Here is a 20,234-nt window from a genome sequence, read left to right as displayed (position 1 = left end):
TCAGCTTCAAGAGGACTTGATAAAATTGGCCTCAGAAAAAGAAATGTTGCTAACTTACTATTATATAATAAAAGTGATTGGGTGGAAGAAAATGAAAACTAAACATTAAATGCCAAAATATGAAATGAAATGAAATTCCACATGTAATTTATACCATTATTCTCTGTAATTAAGTGCATTCAGCACAGTTCCTCAAGCATAAGTAGCATTCAATAATAAGTTGAAAGACTTAGTCATATTATTTATTACTTAATGTAATATTTAACCTTGGTTATCATATATTATGAACTGAGTCATAATTTCAATTAAAATATAATAGAGTTATATGTTCCTTCCACAGTATTTAATGTAAGTTGGATTAACTGCACGCTTTCTAATTTTATTAATGTATTGAAATCTGACATGTCTGTTATGATGGTCTACCAGCCAGCTTTTGTTTTATTGCTTGTGTGTATTACAGGACCCTGGTATTCTGAAAAAGTTTGCAAAATATTGGGAGAAGTGAGTCAGGCTTTAAGCAGAGGCAGGAGGGTAGCGGGCTTCATTTGCTGGTACAGCAGCTTTAGTTGCATTCATAGATAACACCACTGCTTCTGCAACTGCTTTGACTGGAAGCTAAGACAGTTATTTTTTGTTAATCATTTAGCAAAAATCTTACTAATGTTCTGAGTATTCAAGAGGATTTAGATAGGTGTTTGATGCTCTTTAGGAGACTATTCAAATTATTGGAGAGGCGGTTCAGAGTTTGAGAGTAAGAAGCCATCTTGACATTTACAGCCACCCAATTAGATAAGATGGCTGAAGCAAAGAAGTGCAGGCCGACAGGAACCGCAATTAGATCTCTCTAGAGTGACATGGCCAGAATACAGCAAATACATAGGCGAATGCCAGCAGCAAACCACTGAACTGAGAACGGGACCCCCGTTGAAGGAATCAGAGAAAGGACTGAAAGAGCTTGAAGGAGCTCGAGACCCCATATGAACAACAATGCCAACCAACCAGAGCTTCCAGGGACTAAGCACCCAAAGACTATACATGGACTGACCCTGGACTCTGACCTCATAGGTAGCAATGAATAGCCTAGTAAGAGCACCAGTGGAAGGAGAAGCCCTTGGTCTGAACCCCCAGTGAGTGTGATTGGGGGGAGGGTGGTAATGGGGGAGGATGGGGAAGGGAACACCCATATAGAAGGGGAGGGGGAGGGGTTAGGGGGATATTGGCCCAGAAACTGGGAAGGGCAATAACAATCGAAATGTAAATAAGAAATACTCAAGTTAATAAAGATGGGGAAAAAAAAAGAAGCCATCTTGAATGTCATGCTAATTACCAATGGATTTGTGTTACTTCTAAAATTTACAATGATAGTCACTATAATTGGGAAAAGATTCAAAGGCACTTGCAGGGTATTTGGCTTAATTCTCACACCTCTCTGGATGTTTTAACTTTGCATACCAAGATTATGAATTTAAAGAATGCTGCCCCACCGAGCTTTGATGCTGCCAATACTGCTGTGAGGTCAGTATTTCCATCTTGGTCAAGCTTCAAGAATGGCATATGTAGTTTGATCGTGCTAGCCCTTCTTGTCCTGGGAATATTTTTATTCCTGCCCATTGTGAGAAAACTTGTCTTTCACAACAGCAACATGTTGGCTGCCAAAATACATGGCTTGAAACTAAAAATGAACCCCCAGACAGAGTTACTACTTTAACAGACTTGCACAGAGCCTTACCAACCCAAGACAGAATAGCATTGATTTGATAATGCATATTCCTTAACAGGTAAGCATTGCATTCTTGTTAGAACGACCTAAGACAGGCTCAGTCTTGTTTATGAAATAAATGGGGGAGGAATGTGGAGAACCTTTTGGGGCCACTTGCTTCTAGACATTCGGTTGGAAATTGGCCAGGACAAAAGAAGTAAGCTTAAGGCAAGGTTCTGACTTTTGGCCAGTACTCAGGAAATAGGCCCAGATTAAGAACATTTACATTTGAGTTAATGCAAAGTTCAGAGCCTGCTTAGAGGAGGCATGTGTGGCAGTCCTTTTCTCTTGGCCATCCTTTCTAGCTTCTAGAAAGGTGTTTACAGGATTTTGTTTATTGCCTTGCATGTTCCTTGACCCAGAACTGATCTTATTATTCTCCATATAATTAACGTGGTATAAAATATAAAAGCAAAAAAAAAAAAAGAGACAAGTAGAATGAGGTAAAATGCAAGTAAACTTAGAATTTAAAAGTAATGAATAATTTTAATATATTTTGTTTATTCTTTGAGAATGTCTTCAATGTGTATAATGTATTTTGATGACACTCGTACAACTGTTTGAGTACAGGCTCCTTCACTGTGTCACTCTTCCAACTTCCTGTCCTCCTTCCTTCCACCTCCTCTTTTATCTCCTCTCCCTCCTCCTCCCCTCCTTCTCCTTTTCATCTTTTAACACTTTGAGTGAAAGGAGGACTACCAATGTAAGCATAGGCTTAGAGTCTTGACTGGAGTTTGACCAACCTAATAATAGCCACACTCCCGGTAGAAATGTAGCTCTCTCTCTCTCCTCAGCAGCCATGAGCTGCCAGTGGGCCTTCAGATCTGGAATGGCCTTTGGTAGCCTCCTCCCTATTCATTTTCAGAATCTTGACTTGCTTGATTATCTGTAGCTTTTCCGCAGGCAACCGCTGTTCTAGGAGTGTATGAGTTTATCAACCATATGAGGTAGACAACTTTGTATAGGTACAGGTTACCAGAAAAGGTCATGTTGACGATTTCCAGTTCTCCACTTCTCCACTGTAAACATGATTCAGGTAAAAGTATACACAGTATTTAGATGGTTCTCTTGAAACATAAAATTATCACAGGCAAAGAAAAAAAGAAACCTTTTCAGCAAACCAAATAGAATTTTATACAAAGCAGTTTCCCCTCACTTCCCCTCTCCTGCAGATCCACTGCTCCTCCTTTTCCCTTATAAATGAGGCAGGGGCTGCCCAAAGATATCAACAGAACATGGATAAAAAGTTACAATAAAAGTAGGCACATCCCTTCATATCAAACCTGGATAAGGAGAAAAAAAGGTTCTGGGGACAGGCAAATGATTCCGAGTAAAAATTAAAGCTAAACAAGTACAACATGTGTAAATAGAACCTCGGATCCATGATACCTCTGTGATTGACACTTGAGTCTCTGTGAGTTCCTATGGTTCCTGCTTAGTTGATTCTGTGGGCCATGTTTTCCTGGTGTTCTACAACCCTCTGGCTCCTACAATCCTTCAATATCTTCAGTGGGGTTCCCAAGATCTTCCTAATTGTAATGGGAGGTTTTGTGTGTCAACTTGACACAAGCTGGAGTTATCCCAGAGAAAGGAGCCTACCTTGGGGAAATGCCTCCTTCAGATTCAGCTGTAAGCCATTTTCTCAATTGGTGACCAAAGGAGGGAGAATCCATTGCAGGTGGTGCCATCCCTGGGTTGGTAGGACTGGGTTCTATAAAAAAGCAAGTTGAGTAAGCCAGGGTAAGCAATGCAGTAAGCAACATCCTTTCATGGCCTGTGCATTAGTTCCTGCCTCCAGGTTCCTACCCTATGTAAGTTCTAGTCCTGACTTCCTTTGATGATGAACAGCAAAGTAGAAGTGTAAGCTAAAGAACCCCTTCCTCTCCAACTTAACTTGCTTCTTGTTCATGATGTTTTGTGCCAGAACAGAAACTCTGAACTAATGTTTGTCTATGGGTCTCTGCTCTACCCTTTAAAAATTCTATTTCTATTTCATATTTTAAAATACTTATATCCTCTAGATTTTGAAAGAATTGTATGAGCCATGATTCATTTGATTTGAACTTTAATTCACCAACCTTTCAAATTCTCATCTATGAGTTTTTTCCTTACCAGTTACAGATTCTGATTTTAGCATGTTTATAGCATATCATTTCATGATCTTTTGCAAAATGAGTTATTTTCATTTTATGTTTCTATTACACATTTTTTTAAACTTTCCAATAACAAATTCCCATAATCTAGCTTCTGTGAGAAGTATTTTTTTCCCTAAGGATGTGATTTTATTTATTTATTTAGCTTTTAGGTAGTTTAATTTTTTAACGTTTAGTTTATTGTTTAGTTTTCCCATCGAAGTATAATATAAAATAAAATTTTACCTATTTAAAAACCTTAAACACACATAACAAGTTTTAAGCAATATAAACATAATAAATACTTCTATCTTCTGTAATTATCTTGTGTGGGTAGATGGAAATTGGGAATACTTAATTTTTAATCAATATGTTTCAATTATATAATGCATTATTACAAGCTATGGTTATCATAGTGTCCATTAAGCTTCTAGAAACATAAATGCTAGAGGTTGTTTTTAAGTTCTTACATATTGTCTATTTCCCTTTATGAATTATAATTTTAATATCAAAACATCTAGCTTGTTATCTAAATACTGACTCAAATAACTATGAATATACTATGAATACAGTTGTTTTTAGCACTTACATCTTTAACCTGTTTTTTATAATTCTTTTGGAACTCAAATTCCTTGCCTTTTCAGCAAATTATCACTGAATTATATCTCTAGCTCTTTCCTTGAACCTTTGTTTTAATATTATAATTGATTAATCAATCTCATAGCATTAGAACAGAATTTAGTCATATGATTGATTAACTTTCCTCATGACTTTGATTTTTGCATGTTTTCATGTTACTAACTAGTGTTTTTTCATCTCTGTTTTGAGAATTCCTTAGAATTGCCTGTAAAAGAGATGGGACATTGAGGAATCGTCAGCTGTAGGTGTTCTTTGAAATGTTTTATTAGCGCCATCATTTCACATCATTGCTTTGCCTTATAAAATAATTTTTATTGTCAGTAGTTTTTCTCATTTTAGTGATAACATTTCATTCCTTCTCAGTCTGCAAGTGTTCTGCCAAGAAATCTGCTGACAGTGTTAAGAATATTTTAGATATAGGAGGCTCTTCCAACCCTTGGGCTTTGAAATTTTTGTCTCTTTTTAAATATTCAAAACAAAGTAATTATTTTTTGTGATATATTTTTAAGTGGAATGACATACAGAGTCTTGATATTCATGTGCCTGTAAGTCTGTATCTCAACTCAGATATTGGGTATACTCTACCTTCATTTTTAAAATATATTTTGTGCCCATATTTTCCTCCGGCACATTTATAATGTGAAATATGGCTGTCTTGATGGAGTCTGTCACTCCACCATTTTACTTAATCCTTTCTTGTGATCATGACTTTTCTGGTAACCAGGCTTCATTCTAAAAGTGCTTTCTTTGGTTTCACATATATTCTGATAGAGCTGTCATTGAACTTTTGGTTTTATTTTTCTTATTCTCATTTTCAGTGATCTACTTCTTCATTAAATTTCACATTGCTTACATTTTGTTCTTACAATTTGTCACATATGATCTCCAGGTAGCTCAATGTGTCACTGAAATGCCTGTGTCAGTAAATAAATAAAGAAAATGAAGAATTCATTTACAGTAAAACACTGAACAGATTTCAACTAATGTTTTGTAACTTAATTCAGAATCAAATTTGAGAATCAATTAGAAGGTCTTTAGTTAAGAGAAAAAAAAGGCAGTTTTCAAAAGACCACAGAGAAAGAGACAGAGGTAATAGAAAGGTGTGAACCTTCCTTAAATCATTCACTTTGAAGACTTTCCTAGAACTCACCAACCTCTTGTTCAGTGGGAAACTGATACTTGAAGATCACTGTGTTGTTTTTTTAGCCTATGTTCCATGCATTCTATTAATATTGCTTGAAGACTCACTCACTGCATCTTGGTTTTGTAGAAGTCATTTTCTCCAGGTCTTACTGAAAGCATTCAAAAGTGATTGTGCGGATGACCCTACTTGAATGATTTTACTCTTCCTGAGGTAGCAATCTAAAATTGAGTATCTTTCAAAAGATTGCAAGAATACCTTGTATGCTTTTTCTAGAACAGTTCACTGATATTCTGCATATACCCTCATGCTATTTGAATTAAGCCTTTTGTCTGTACACTATTATGATGTTTATTTCTCATTTTGGTGCCCTCAGAGAGTTAGGTAAGATAGAAGTCATCTGTTGAAATATGGAGAACTATTTGTAAGAGGCTTCCACAGTCAAATCATTTAATGTGACACATGGGTAGTTTTTATTAAAAGACTTGAGACAAGTCCCAAATCCATTCCATTTTTCCCAACTTCTAGTTTTCACAATTCCAAGCACAATGCAGATCATATTAGTATTCTGGAAAGAGAAGAAGAATTAACATTTTGTGCTATATTCTACATGATTGCAAGCATTAGGCCCATGCTACAAGCTTTTTCTTACCAACACACACCAACAGAGATCCCCACTTTGGCATATATATATATATATATATATATATATATATATATTACTCTCTCTCTATATATATATATTACTCTAGTGGTCTACTAAAATTTCTCTGCTGTATTTCTCTACTGTACTCACAGCCATCCTCTTACTTCCTCTTGCACATTTCTATTTATTGTGGTCAAGACATATTTTGGAGATCATAATAGGAAGCTCCTTTTCTGTTAGGTTACAGGTGTTTTTCAGAATTTGATTTTCTCTGTGCTCTTGTCAGAAGTTTTAGCAATTTTATAAGACTTTCAAAGTAATAGTTTACTCCTATTGATGTTACAATTATTTAAATCAGGTAATAGTTTTTTATCTGACATTTACTTTATTTTTATTATTTAAATTGCTTCTTCCAACACAGTTACACACACATACATGCACATGAGCATGCACACATACACGCATACACATACACACAAATATAGGCACACACACACATACATGTAAGAATATTTAATCAATTCTCGTTTTAAATTTCATCCATCCAGTCATGAGTGAATTTAAATAACCTATTAAAATTGCTCCTCTTAAATATGCTTTTTAGTTTACTTCTTTTTATTGGCATCTGTCCATTTTATATAACAATACATTTCATAAAATAATTTTCAACTAATTATGCAATGCAACTTTCATGAGACTCATACTTGATAACATACATCTTCTCTCTTTTACATCCTGATGACAAATTTTCTTGAATTACTCAGCTGTGGTAATCAACATTATCATCTATCCATACAAATATTTTGTATATCTATATAAAATCTAGAATTGACATATAAAAGATAAAAGAGAGATTTGTTTTTCTAAGAAACGTATGTTTACTAAGGTGATAATCTCTTTTTACATCTGTGTACCTATAAACAAAATACTTCTTTTTTATTTACTTTTAGATAAATTTGTGTGTGTGTGTGCATACAAGTTTGTCCTTGTGTGTGTATGTGTGTGTATGTGTATGTGTGTGTATGTGTGTGTATGTGTGTGTATGTGTGTGTATGTGTGTGTGTGTGTGTGTGTGTGTGTGACATTTTCTTTATCCATTTATTTTTTCATTTGTTGACTGACACTTGGGTTTCAAATTTCCAAGTATTACCTTAAAGTCTTTGATTAAATTTAAAATGTTTTGTACAAGGTGGATAAAAGAGGAAACTGCCTAATTCTGTAATTCCACTTGGGGATATTCAGTCTGCCTGGTTCAAATCACCAAAGGCAACATCATTTCTCTAGTTCATGATTTCGACTTTTTTGTTGTTTTCCTCAAGTCTTTTCCCTTAGTAGAGCAGTATCTAAACAACTCAGTTTCATAAGTCCTTATCATTAAAATTTGGTGATTGAATTATTCATTATATATTAATATTCTTTTAAACACTTGCATTACTTTAAAAAAAGAAAAAAAAGAAAAATACAACAGTAGGAAATAAACAGATTATTAAGAACATAGAAAGTGTCTGAATTTGGCAATCAAAAACTATCTTAATGTCTTTAATAATTTTAAAAATACTATTCGAAGTAATGCTTATATGCTCATAATATACAGACTTCTCTACTTAAAGACATACTAATGTAAGCATTGGCCTGAACTAAGTTTGTCATCATCACATGTGTTTGGAAAACAGAAAACATTATTATAGAAATTACCAGCATTAAATAATGTCACTGAAATTGGTAACAAGCTGTAAAAAAGATTAGCCTATTTTGTGTTTCAATTTTTTTAAGTTTATGTATTTTTTCCAAACTTACTGCACGTATGACTTCTCCATGGTTCATCAACGTTAAGCCAAGATGGCACATTCACGTCGGTTTTAGCCTCAGAAACGTTCTAAGATGTCCTATTGCTCAGTAAGTAAATAAACCAAAGCTTATTTATTTATACTAAATATTTGACAATGTGTATATTAACACCTTCCTTTAATATTTTATTTTTAAATAAATTTTCTACAATTGAAGTAAACTCACAAAGATTTTTAAAATCCTCAATCTTTCATTTGAAGTTTTATGCTAGATGAGAATGAACGTTCTATCCGATGGTGAAATAAATTCTAAACATTCAAAAATTCTTCAAAGTTTCATTTAGATGTTTCTTTATGTTTCTATATCTATCTTTCTACATCTCTGTCTATCTACACATATATAGCATTATGTACTAATTATAAATATGTTATGTTACACAATCATATTTATATGTGTGTATTATAAATATGTTGTACCCAGAAACATCTATATAGTATTATATCTAGAAATACAGGGCTATATTTGAAATGAAAATGAATTCCATACATTGAGAAGAACTGTGGATATCAAAAACAAAAAATTAAAATTAAATTAAAAAAGACAACCACGGGGTTGGGGATTTAGCTCAGTGGTAGAGCGCTTGCCTAGGAAGCGCAAGGCCCTGGGTTTGGTCCCCAGCTCCGAAAAAAAGAACAAAAAAAAAAAAAAAAGACAGCCACAGGGAAAAGTTACTTATTCAGTTGTAGTCAAATATGTCCAGACGGTAGCACATTTATGTAAAAATTATAGCGATAGTAGTGACATAGCTGACAAGTCAGAGTTAGATATTAATTCATGAGAGATTCTTAAAAGTAAACAGGTGCAAAAAAATGTAGACAGCATGAGAACTGGGCTTCAAAATAAGAAACCGCATTATTTTTGACATATTGTGTTATTATGGTATTTCAAACTAACATCTTTCTTTTGTAGCAGGTGTGATTACCATTTACTTCTTTGGGAGAGGAGTCTGTCTAGTAAAACATCCTTCATTTTCAATCCTTGGGCACTCACACAAGTCTCACACTTTGCTCGTTGGCACCCTTCTCTCTCTTTACATGCCAGATTTAAATTTCATACCTAGACCGGTGTAAGAGCATCAATTGCTGTTTCAGGATGCTGCTGCCTGCTGACTGGTGATCACACTTTGGCAACGTCAACAATGCTGAATATCAGGACCTCGCGTTTTTGGAAATGGCTTGTTTTTATTTTTTATATAATTTTATAAAATGACCCTAAAAATGAAACCATATATATGTATTCATTGCATTAGTTAAGATAATTTATCTTTGTTGAAAGCAGATCTAAAACTGAACTCTTTCAAGCCCATATAAAAATTATTAGTGGCAATGAGATATTTTTTGGACCCAACACTTTCATAAAACTTCATCATGAAAAAAAATAGATGAAATAAACCATCTGTTTTTCAGTCAGTAACATTAATAATCTACACTATTGCTGCTGTGTGCATGATGCTTATTATTGTTCTAAACTATTTAAAAAAACAAGATTCAAGCTCTCACTTTGGAATCTTGATTCATAAAGGGTTTTTTTTTGTGATTTATTGTGAAGTATATCAGAGAAGATGCAATGTCCTGTCATTGTGGTAGATCATTTCTGTTGTGATCTCATGAGTTTGTGGGCATTAGTCACTTTCTTCAAGTCAATATTGACAAAACACCTCTGCAGGTACGGAAGCTCACGGGTGGGCCAGTGTTCTGTGAAGTTGAGGCTCCTGGCACATTTCCAGCTCATCTGAAACTGTACATGTGAGGAAGCCATGACTATTTCTCTATATAGTACACAGTCTTAAGAATGGCTGTTAGTAAAATTGATTTTAGGATAAAGAATGGTGGTAATGAGCACGATTATTATCATGTTCTGATAATTCCACAAACAGTAATTCCAGAAACAAATGATGCTAACTTCTAAACGTTTGTATTTTTTTTTTAAATCTCATTCTATTCTCTTGGTATACTAAGGAAATTAAAATAAGTATGTTATATATTTACAGATATATGTGATATGTATATAAAAATGCAAGTGTATGTTATGGAAGTAACTAATTTTTATCAATGGGATTTCACATAGACGAACGCAAGCTGAAAATTCTAGAATACAGACACTTTTTATTCTTTTGTTTAAATAATATTTCTATTCATTCTTTGATAATTTCATTAGGTCTTCAATAAATATATCTTGATATTCAAATTGCTTTCTCATTACTTTTTCTTCAGTTGATTTCTAAAAGTATTAGAGTATTGTACCTTTTGGAGTACACTTTATCTTTTATATTTACCTTTATTTGAAGATATTTCATTTTCTTAAAATTTCCACTGCTTAGGAGGATGAGGCAGGAGGATAGGAATTTGGGATCAGTTTAGGCTGGATAGAAATAATATGCAAAAATATCTACTAACACAAATTAGACTGTTAAACAAGAGTTTGTAGACTAAGAAAAAACATGAAAATTTGCCTGATTGTTGAGAAATTTCAAGGACAATATTTAGTTCTTATTCATACTGACCAATACATATACTCTCTTTTTTGTTAGGTTATTGTACTTCATGGATCTTGAAGACATTTGTTTACAACCTAAACCCAGCTTTGAACTTTGGGAGGAGTCTAAGAGTCACAACAGTGCTAGACTTTTCTTTGTGTGATTCAGCGTTTTGTTTTACAATTAGGTTTAACTCTAATGTAGGGAGGGCTAATTACTAGCTTCTGCTGAGTTATTTTCAAACTCTCTAAGAAGGCATAGAATCAAGCGTCCCTATGTATCAAGTGTGCTTTCTGCATAAGCTCCTTCATCATGTGGATAGTCTCTTTTGGTGAAATTAGTGATTCTCAAATACTGCCAAATTCTGGGACTGGAAATATGAATTGGTAATGGGTTAAGAAGATGTCAAATTCTTGCAGAAGACCTGATTTGTGTTCACAACAACTGCATACAGCTCAACCATTTGTAACTCCAGATCCTGGGCATTTTGTATCCTCTCCTGGGTTATGTAGGCATTAGTAATGTGGTGTACTTAAGGTAAATGCCAAATATATATATATATATATATATATATATATATATATATATATATATGTACATATATATGTGTGTGTGTGTATGTATAATGTATGTGTTTTTATACACACATTCATGCTGATATATTTATGATTTAAAAAACATCTATATCCAAAGGCAAGGAAATTCCACTGAAATATATGAGGAATAATGAATATTTGCCAAGTCCCAATCTATATATTATCTGGCCAGGGTGGCATATTTCCCTTAGGTAATTCATTGGGAAGATGTTGTTGTTTGGAACAAACAAAAATTACTAATATGATACCTCGATTTCCAAATAGTGTCTGATTACTCTATATAAGTTCTTCTAGTTGTGCTGCCCTCTCTGACTTCAGTGGGAGAGGAAGTGCCTAGCCTCATAGAGACTTGAAGTGCCAGGGTAGAAGGATATGCCGGGGGCCCTCAATTGTTCAGATTAGAGGCTGAGGGATGGGGGGAAGGATTGTGAGAGGGGAGTGGACAGGAGGGGAGCAGTGAGTTGGATTAAAGTGAATAAATGAAAAAAATGAATTAAAAAACTTCCATAACACTTTAGAACCCACTGTGTTAGCTGTGTATTGTTTAACCCTCTTAATTTTTCTTGCTACTTGCCAAATAATATTTATATACTTTTTCATGCTCATAGCTAGGAAGTTATTCCAAGTATGGAGTTTCCTGTGTTCACTTCAAAAATTTATACTCATAAAATAGTTATAGTCTATGGTTCAGGAGCTTGGGAGTAGAAATTTGTAAATACATTCTTTCAGAAGGAAATTGATTAATGAGAAAGAATAAGCTTCTGGTTAAATTTAATTGTTTCATAAGTTTCTTTTTGCAAGTATTCTATATTTTTCAAAGGAACTAAATTTCTAAGAGGATAGAGTATCTAAATTACCAAGTAAAATAATCCTTTGAGGGGAGGATGTGAAAAAGGCATACCACTCAGAGCTGTTTACTTCAAAGTCTCTCTCTGTCTGTGGTTCTCTGGGTTAATTACTATCTATTAAAATAAGCTTCTAGCCCATGTTTTTCTTTTTGTTATGGGTTTTCCTTATTTTGCTCGCATACAATACATCCCTAATATAGCCTTTCTTTCGCCCATCCTCCCAGTCTTCCCCCTCTCCAACCTCCCCTCTTCAGAGTAGATACTTCTGTTTTGCTTCAGAAAAGATCAGCTCTCCTAGAGATATCAACCAATCGTGATATAACATATGCAATAATAGGCTTAAGCCTAGTCCATCAGGGCTGGACAAGGCAACTCAGTAGGAGGAAAAGGTCCCAAGAGAGGGCAAAATAGTCAGAAATACCTCTCTGCAGCTGTTAGGAGTCCAGTAAAACCCCAGTCTAAACCACCACACCTTGCATGCAGATGAACTAGTGCAAGCTCATGCAAGCTTTGTAGTTGGTGCTTCTTTCAGAGAGAGAGAGAGAGAGAGAGAGAGAGAGAGAGAGAGAGAGAGAGAGAGAGGAGAGAGAGAGAAGGGAGGGAGGGGAAGGGAGGGAGGAGGAGAAGGAGGAGGAGGAGAGAGAGGAGGTTGGGAGAGGGAAGGAGGGAAGGAGGGAGAAGGAGGAGGAGGAGAAAGAGAGGAGGTTGGGAGAGGGAAGGAGGGAAGGAGGGAGGGAGGAGGAGGAGAGAGAGAGAGAGAGAGAGAAGGGAAGGAGGGAGGGAGGAGGAGGAGGAGGAGAGAGAGAGGAGGTTGTGGGAGGGAAGGAGGGAGGGAGGAGGAGGAGGAGGAGAGAGAGAGGAGGTTGGGAGAGGGAAGGAGGGAGGGAGGGAGGAGGAGGGGGAGGAGGGGAGAGAGAGAGAGAGACAGAGAGAGACAGAGAGAGAGACAGAGAGAGAGACAGAGACAGAGACAGAGACAGAGACAAAGAAAAGTTTAAGCCACTAAAAATATAGTCTGTTTTGTTTGGTCAAGTACTCCTGAGAATGAGGCCTGCCCGGAGTATGGTTGAGATACCAGGGTCACTACATTTGAAGAGAACTGTTTATTTATTTATTTTTCCTCAATTGCAGATAGCTTCTATGAGTAGGGCAATGCGACCATTTTTCTTCCCTTGTCTTTGGAATTCGTTTGGCATGGGCTTGTGCAGGTTTTGTGTGTGCTGTGAGTTCATGAACATCTTTTGCCTTGTTGTGCCTTAAGAATGATCCACCCGCACAGGCTCTTAGATATTTTAGTGGGAGAGAATCTGGAAAGACTGGAAAGAAAATGGTAAGAAAATAATGTATTAATTTGTCAAATATAAATTTTAGAAGCAAAACACCACCAGCAGTAAAGAAGGAATCAGGCCCGTCTAGTCTTAAAAATGCCGATTCTACATCATCTTCGACTTGACCCACAGAAGCATTTTTGAAGCTCTATCATAAGTACTAATCACACTAGTGATGGATTCACAAGGCTAGGAAAAATATCGACACATTAAGGTCTCTAAATGCTATAGTAATGTATTAGATAAATTACTTCAGTGGGAATTTTTAAGAGTTGGAACCTCCATTTATCCACATCACAAAACTAAGCCTTAAATAGTTAGCTGGTTTCAGTGAAATATCTGAGCCTACGAAGGCTTTGCTGTCAAGCCTGATGGTCTGCATGCAAATTCATGTTAACTATCTGAAATTCTATTAATTTGGATTCCACTACGCATTTGATAGCTACTAATTCCACTCTCCACGAATTTCTCTTTTTATTTCAACACAAGTTTTCATCAGGGATGATGCTGTGCACGTTGCAACACCAGTGATATGGGAGTAATTTTTCCCGGTATGAACTGCTCACAGAGAGACTGACAGAAGGAAACCATTTTATCACACTAAGATCAGTCACTCTTGAGAGTGCCAATAAGGCTTTGAAGGTGGAAAAATATCTGTTCTTTCTGATGGTTATATGGATGAACAGTATTTGTCATTTAGTTTTTAAAGGAAAAATATATTTGCCTGCAATGACATCCCGTTTTTGTATAAAAACACAGAAAATGGCTCAAGTGGATATGCTCTTCTCACATATCCATACTATCTGAGTAACAATTACAATTTTTATAAGCTGTCATATGAATAATTTAAACCATTTATGAACTTTAAGTATAATTTTTTCTTTTCGCTATATGTAAAAGGAGAATATCCTGAGTTTCAAAAATAGGAAACTGATGAAAAGAATTTATGTGTGTGTGTGTGTTTGTGTATATATATATATATATATACTGTATATATATACAGTGTAAACTTATGAAAAGAATGTATGTGTGTGTTTGTGTATATATATATACATACAGTGTATATATATAGTGTAAAAGTTAGACTATTATGAATATTTCACTAACAGTGTGACAGAAAAGATATATTTTAAACTAGACAAAAGTTTAGATTCACATCAGCAGCAACCCAACACTCTGAGAATCTTTAGGGGCAAAAACTCCACAAGGAATTATCCAAAGGTTTACCAATTACAATTGGCAATTGTACATGTGTTCTCACTACAGTACAGAATCTTTGTTGAGCTTATATTCTTCAATACTATTTGGAGTATGATATAAACTCATTTATGCTCCTGCAGAATATCAAGGATGTTCTTAATATTCTCTTAAGCTGAAGGAGAGAAGAGTGGTTAACAACAAATTTAATATTAGTGTAAACAGAGAACTAAATGGCTCAATTGTTCATCGTAGCAATATTTGGTACCATGATTCACTCTTCATTTCCCTTAACAACATTCACTGTCATTCTGTCATTCAGATGAAGACATCAATAACAGTTACCATGAGGATTGAGTTCCTTTGTTCACATCATGGGCTCCAGGAAACATGTATACTGTCATTTCTGTTTCTATGAAATAAATATCTATATGTAATATATAGAATTAGGGAGAGGTTAGAATAAAGAGCAAGCCTGGGGAAACTGAAAGTGTACTTTGCAAGAACTAATGTTCACTTTCTACACATTCGGTACTCTCATAAACTTGGACTTTTAAAACCTTTTCCTTATAATCATCAAGAGAGAAGACAGAATGTTTGCTAAACGGCTCTCCTGAACTTCTGTAACATTTATTCATATCTAGAATAATTTACATGCTAATCATACATGTCTTTGGATCTGGGTCAACTTGAAGCAATGGCTGTTGCAAGACTGAAGCAGTATCTTGGCAAACTTTCACTATTTACTCTTGTGTCTAGCACATGCTTACATTTTCTGCTCATTACATGTCAATAAGTCATCACACGACTTCAGCACTTCTTTTTCCTATTCAACACTGAAAAATAATAAGAAAGGTGAGAAGAGGAAGAGAGATAGACTATTGAACCTGATTAGGCTGTCACTGTCGGCACTGGATTTTAATCGTGCGTAGAAGGAAAATCATGGTGTGTTTTGCAGAAGAAATGAAAACACAAATACAGAAAATTTCCCCCAACAGTCAACCATAAACATATTGCCTTCTTTCAAGACACCACCAATAGCATCGTGCTTTTAAATATCATCATGGGGTGACTGTCATGGGTTTCTACTTTTCTTCACAGCTGGGTATTGCAGAGGAAAGATTTATTTGGACAGAGTTAATTTAGCACATGTGACACCACCTGCTGTTTGTGCTGTACACGTCTGCGTCTTTAGAAGTGGCTCTGATGGCACAAAAGAGAATAAAGCAACCTCATCACTGCTCTCCTGGGTTTGCCCTCGTCTTTGAATCACAGAGCCAATAATACAGATGGTTTGTCGAAGTGGAATAAAATCAGACTTTTCTTATGATGCTAACAACATGTGTGTGAGGCACATACCACTTGGAGTTACTCTGCTTTGTAGCATAAAGCCCAGTGGGAAACAGAGGACATCGAACCCTTGCTAACTCACTAATTATCAGTCCTGTTGTCTTTCCTCAAACCTATAGACGTATCATAGTACAATAATTATGGAACTCACATACAAAATAGTTCAAACTTACTGCTTTCATGTACATTTTTGATAATGAACTGTCTGTTTTCCAGGAGGAAAACAGCTTTGACTCTGAACTCCATGGAGTTTTATGTTTGACATCTACACTGCATACTCACACATCATTCAGAAGTTTGCTTTCTACTTATTTCTGCATTGATATTTATTTTTCAGAGGTAATATTTTCTTTCATGTGCCTTCATGCTGCTATGAACTCTTGGGAGGAAGTTCTTCAGAAGCTGACATTTTCCTGACACCACATCATCCGGGATGGCTGTGCTTGGTTACTCTGGATGATAGTTTCGAGTACCTCACTGGGCTAGTGATTGTTGGGCGATTTTTCTCTGTAAAGTTGCCAGTTCACCCAGTTCGTCTCCACTTTCACAACCTGCTCTTCTGAGAGAAGGTTGCATTGTTCAGCTACACTGGACCACTCAATAGTTCTGTTCTACATTTTTGTTGTGTATTTTTGAGATTACAATTTAATGACATTTCTCCTTTCTCTTTCCCTCTACAAACACTCCCATATATTCCTTCCAATCTTCTTCAAATTCATGACAACTTTTTACATTGATATATATATACATATATATATATATATATAATAGAATCTGATAAGACTGTAAAATGTTACTTCTGTGCATCTTTTTAGGGCTGAGTGCTTGATCCTTAGCTATTCTTCCTAGAAAATTTCTGTTCTTTTACTTTATTTAGTATTCTGTTTAATATTGGAAATTCAGGGGTTCGTCAATGAAAACTCAAGTGGTTTTAATATTGACTTGTAACTTACAATCACATTATTTGGTTTCTAAGATACCTGACAAAAATACGTTAAGGCAGGAGTTATTTATCTTGGCTCACAGTTTGTAGGTGTTGCTCATAACCATGGGATAATCATGGCAACAGAAGTATGAACAGTTGGCCATATTTTATTCACAGTTACAAATCCCAGAGAAATAAAGGCTACTGTTAACCTCACTTTCTCCTTTTTTCTTTCAGTCCAGGAACCCATGGACAGATGCAGTAGATGAGGATAGCCATGAACTCCTGATCCTCTTTTTTTTTTTCTTTTTTTTTCGGAGCTGGGGACCGAACCCAGGGCCTTGTGCTTGCTAGGCAAGCGCTCTACCACTGAGCCAAATCCCCAACCCCAACTCCTGATCCTCTTGCTTCTACCTCCCAAGTGTTGGCATTACAGGCCTGTACCACTGAGCTCATTTATGGAGTTCTAAGGATCAAAGCCAGTGCTCTGAGCCTGCTATGTAGTCAGTCTACCAACCAGCTACATCTGTAGCCACACTCATTTTCAAGAGTATATGTCAACACTAATTTTTTTAAGAATCCATTCATTGTGCAATTCTGCTTTTGTGATTTATATCTACATATCAACTGGGAAATAACATTTCTCCTAAATTTTAGCAATAACTCACCTGTGAGAGGCATGGAATCAGTATTTTGAAAGTGAGACTAGACATTTAGAGTTAGAAGAACGCTATATTGAGTACAGGCATCTTGGTTACAATTTACTGCCATGACTCTTGCTTTGTTTCTCTTCTTATTCCTTTATATTCCTTTCCTTTCTTTCCTCTGTGACTCCATTTTACAGTTTTATTTTGGTGTAGAAGTCCTTTGATTTCATGATCCACAGTTGCTTTTTACAGAGTATCTACTAGACAACTGTGCCGTTTACTATATGATTAGTGAAAATGTACACACTTAAAAACTCATCACTTCGCTATTTTAGTTTCTATAACAAATTTTACCAAATCCAGACATACAATATTTCTATTTTTTTTCTGATCCCTAGGGCTGATAGCACAGAGATGATTTATTTAGTGTTATTACATGTGGTGGTTTCACTGGGAACAACCCTGTTAGGCTCATCTATTTCAATGTTTGAACATTAGGGAGTGGTGTTACTTGGTAGGGATAAGGAGGTGTGGCCTACTGGAGGAAGAGCGTCACCGAGGGCAGGGTTTGAGGTTTCAAATGCTCAAGCCAGGCTCAGCTTATCTCTCTGCTGTCTGCAGATTTGGACGTAGAATTCACAGCTACAGTGTCTACCCGCATGCCACCATGTTCCTTGCCATGAGGGAAAGAAACAGAAAATGTCAGCCAGTCCCAATTAAATGCTTTCCTTTATGAGAGTTGCTGTGATCGGGGTGTGTCATCAAAGTCATAGAACACTGACTAAGATATGAAGCATCAAGGACTCACATTCTTTTCAATTTAATTTTATTTCTTTTTCTATAGGCAGCGCTGTTTTCTCACAGGGCACTGGAAATCCTGTTTATAAGACAAAATGGCTTTTCTCTAAATCTGTGGCTCTCCTGGCTATTATGCTGATAAGCCCCTTATATTTATTCAGTTTATTTTCTGGCCAACTATGTCTTGATCAGAGTTTCTGTTTGCCTTCTATTTTATATGCACGTGCTTCCCCACGAGAATATCATCTCCTAACATTTAATTTTAATTTATTCAACATTATGCAATTTTCTCAACTTCATGGTCTCACATAACTTTTCATTAATACTTCTTAAATCTTACTTGCATAACAATTTGTTCATTTGTGTTTCTGCTGTCAAAAAGTAACGTTTCTCATTTTCATTAGTATTCCTTTTTAAAAATATGTTTTATTTATGTCTGTCTTCATATGCATGCTTGTGCATGCAACTACATGTCTGTGTGTGTACTTGTGGGCAAATGTGTGTATAGGACATATGCACAGAGATATTCATGAAGGCCAGAAGAGAGCACTAGATCGCTTGGCTCTTGAGTTACAGGTAGCTGGTTGGACGTGATAAAGTATGTGAGAAGCAAATGCATTCCATGTTCTCTGAAAGGACAACAAGAACGTGTAACCACTGTCCAATATCTGCGGTTACCCATGAGGAACATGCCATTTTCCTATGTACTGGAGAACAAGGCTTCTACTTACACATTGTACTTACAATCTGGAAAACCTCATTTTTTATTTAAATTAGGTTTTCCCAAGACTACCCTGATAGCGTGCATAACTTTCAATGTGTACACCTAACTCAGGTTTCGAACAATCTCCTGCCCTTGCTGATCCCAGGTATCCTGCTTATCAAAAATTGTTTGATCCTGGCCAGAAAGGCAGCAAGTCACATCTGAGTTGGAGAGGGAGACAATAATTAACATTTGCTGTTTCTTCTGAAGATATGCAAATCAATATGAAAATGAAAAGATGGAAAAGTGTGCATGATTCTATTATATCAACATTCTCATAGATATTATAACTCACATTCAAAGCTTGCTAAAGACAGACCGTAAGACACAGACCTGCACTTAGAATTAACGCTCCTCTTCACATGGTTTTAGAACTTCTTTGATTTGCAGATATGCAGAGTTCTTTTCCTTTTTTCAAATGAGGCCTGAGTTGCCCCTCACAGAGCTCCATGTGTGCTTATATTTCTCCACACGGATGTTCTTGGGACATGTTTGTCAGTGTAATATGATAGCAGGGCATCTCTCATTTCATTGCTGTCTTCCTATTGCCTTAATCAAGTGAATCCATCATCTCGTTGTCCTCTCATGCTGGAGACATTCATGTCTCTCGGCATAAGTATCGCATCTTCCCTGATTCATTTTTCCCATGTTCGATAGTTGCATTACTGCCTCTGTAAGTTCCATATCTTAAATTGAATTTTCAGTTATTTCAGAGAGAATTGAGATTTTTACACTGATTAGGATTGCTAAGGATAATAAATACCAAAGCTAGGAGAGTGCTAAGGAAGTATTTGATGTGATGTAGTTTTGGACTTTAAGAGACTCAGAAAGTATATTACGTTAAAGTTTTAATTATTTATCTCTACACGTCAAATTCTAACTTTTTATGAGGTGCAAACGTAACTCAGTATGTATCAACTACAGAGGTCAGTAAGTCTCTATAAACGGGGATTGGTTGCTTAGTATTGTCCTGGGCACAGCTGTAATGAGGCGGCCTATGTGATAAATAAAATAAAATCTAGGACAATGATTTAGAGTTCAGGTAACATAGATAAGTTACACTGAAGTAGTAGACTTGTGTTTTACCTACAACTTATGGAAATGTTTAACGTCTAGGAATATAAAAAGTACTGCTTTCTTT

The 20,234-nt window shown here is 35.8% G+C and overlaps 2 long non-coding RNA genes across 3 annotated transcripts in view; both read right to left on the bottom strand.

Annotated features, from left to right (window-relative positions):
* The window catches only part of LOC102547827 (uncharacterized), a 56,328-nt gene extending 52,858 nt beyond the window's left edge, over positions 1-3,470 (bottom strand). The window contains exon 1 of the long non-coding RNA XR_015638557.1: positions 3,359-3,470. This is a non-coding gene — a long non-coding RNA (uncharacterized LOC102547827). The remainder of the gene's footprint in view (positions 1-3,358) is intronic.
* A 9,703-nt stretch (positions 3,471-13,173) lies between these two features.
* LOC108352972 (uncharacterized) overlaps positions 13,174-20,234 on the bottom strand; it is a 40,906-nt gene continuing 33,845 nt past the window's right edge. For both annotated transcript variants that reach the window (XR_015638556.1, XR_015638555.1), the window contains one exon: positions 13,174-13,401. This is a non-coding gene — a long non-coding RNA (uncharacterized LOC108352972). The remainder of the gene's footprint in view (positions 13,402-20,234) is intronic.

This window comes from Rattus norvegicus, chromosome 15, assembly GCF_021556685.1.
Source record: "Rattus norvegicus strain SHRSP/BbbUtx chromosome 15, alternate assembly SHRSP_T2T, whole genome shotgun sequence".
Classification (NCBI taxonomy): Eukaryota; Metazoa; Chordata; class Mammalia; order Rodentia; family Muridae; genus Rattus; species Rattus norvegicus.
Note: the sequence above shows the minus strand (reverse complement) of the source record. Positions and strands in the feature narration are given on the sequence as shown.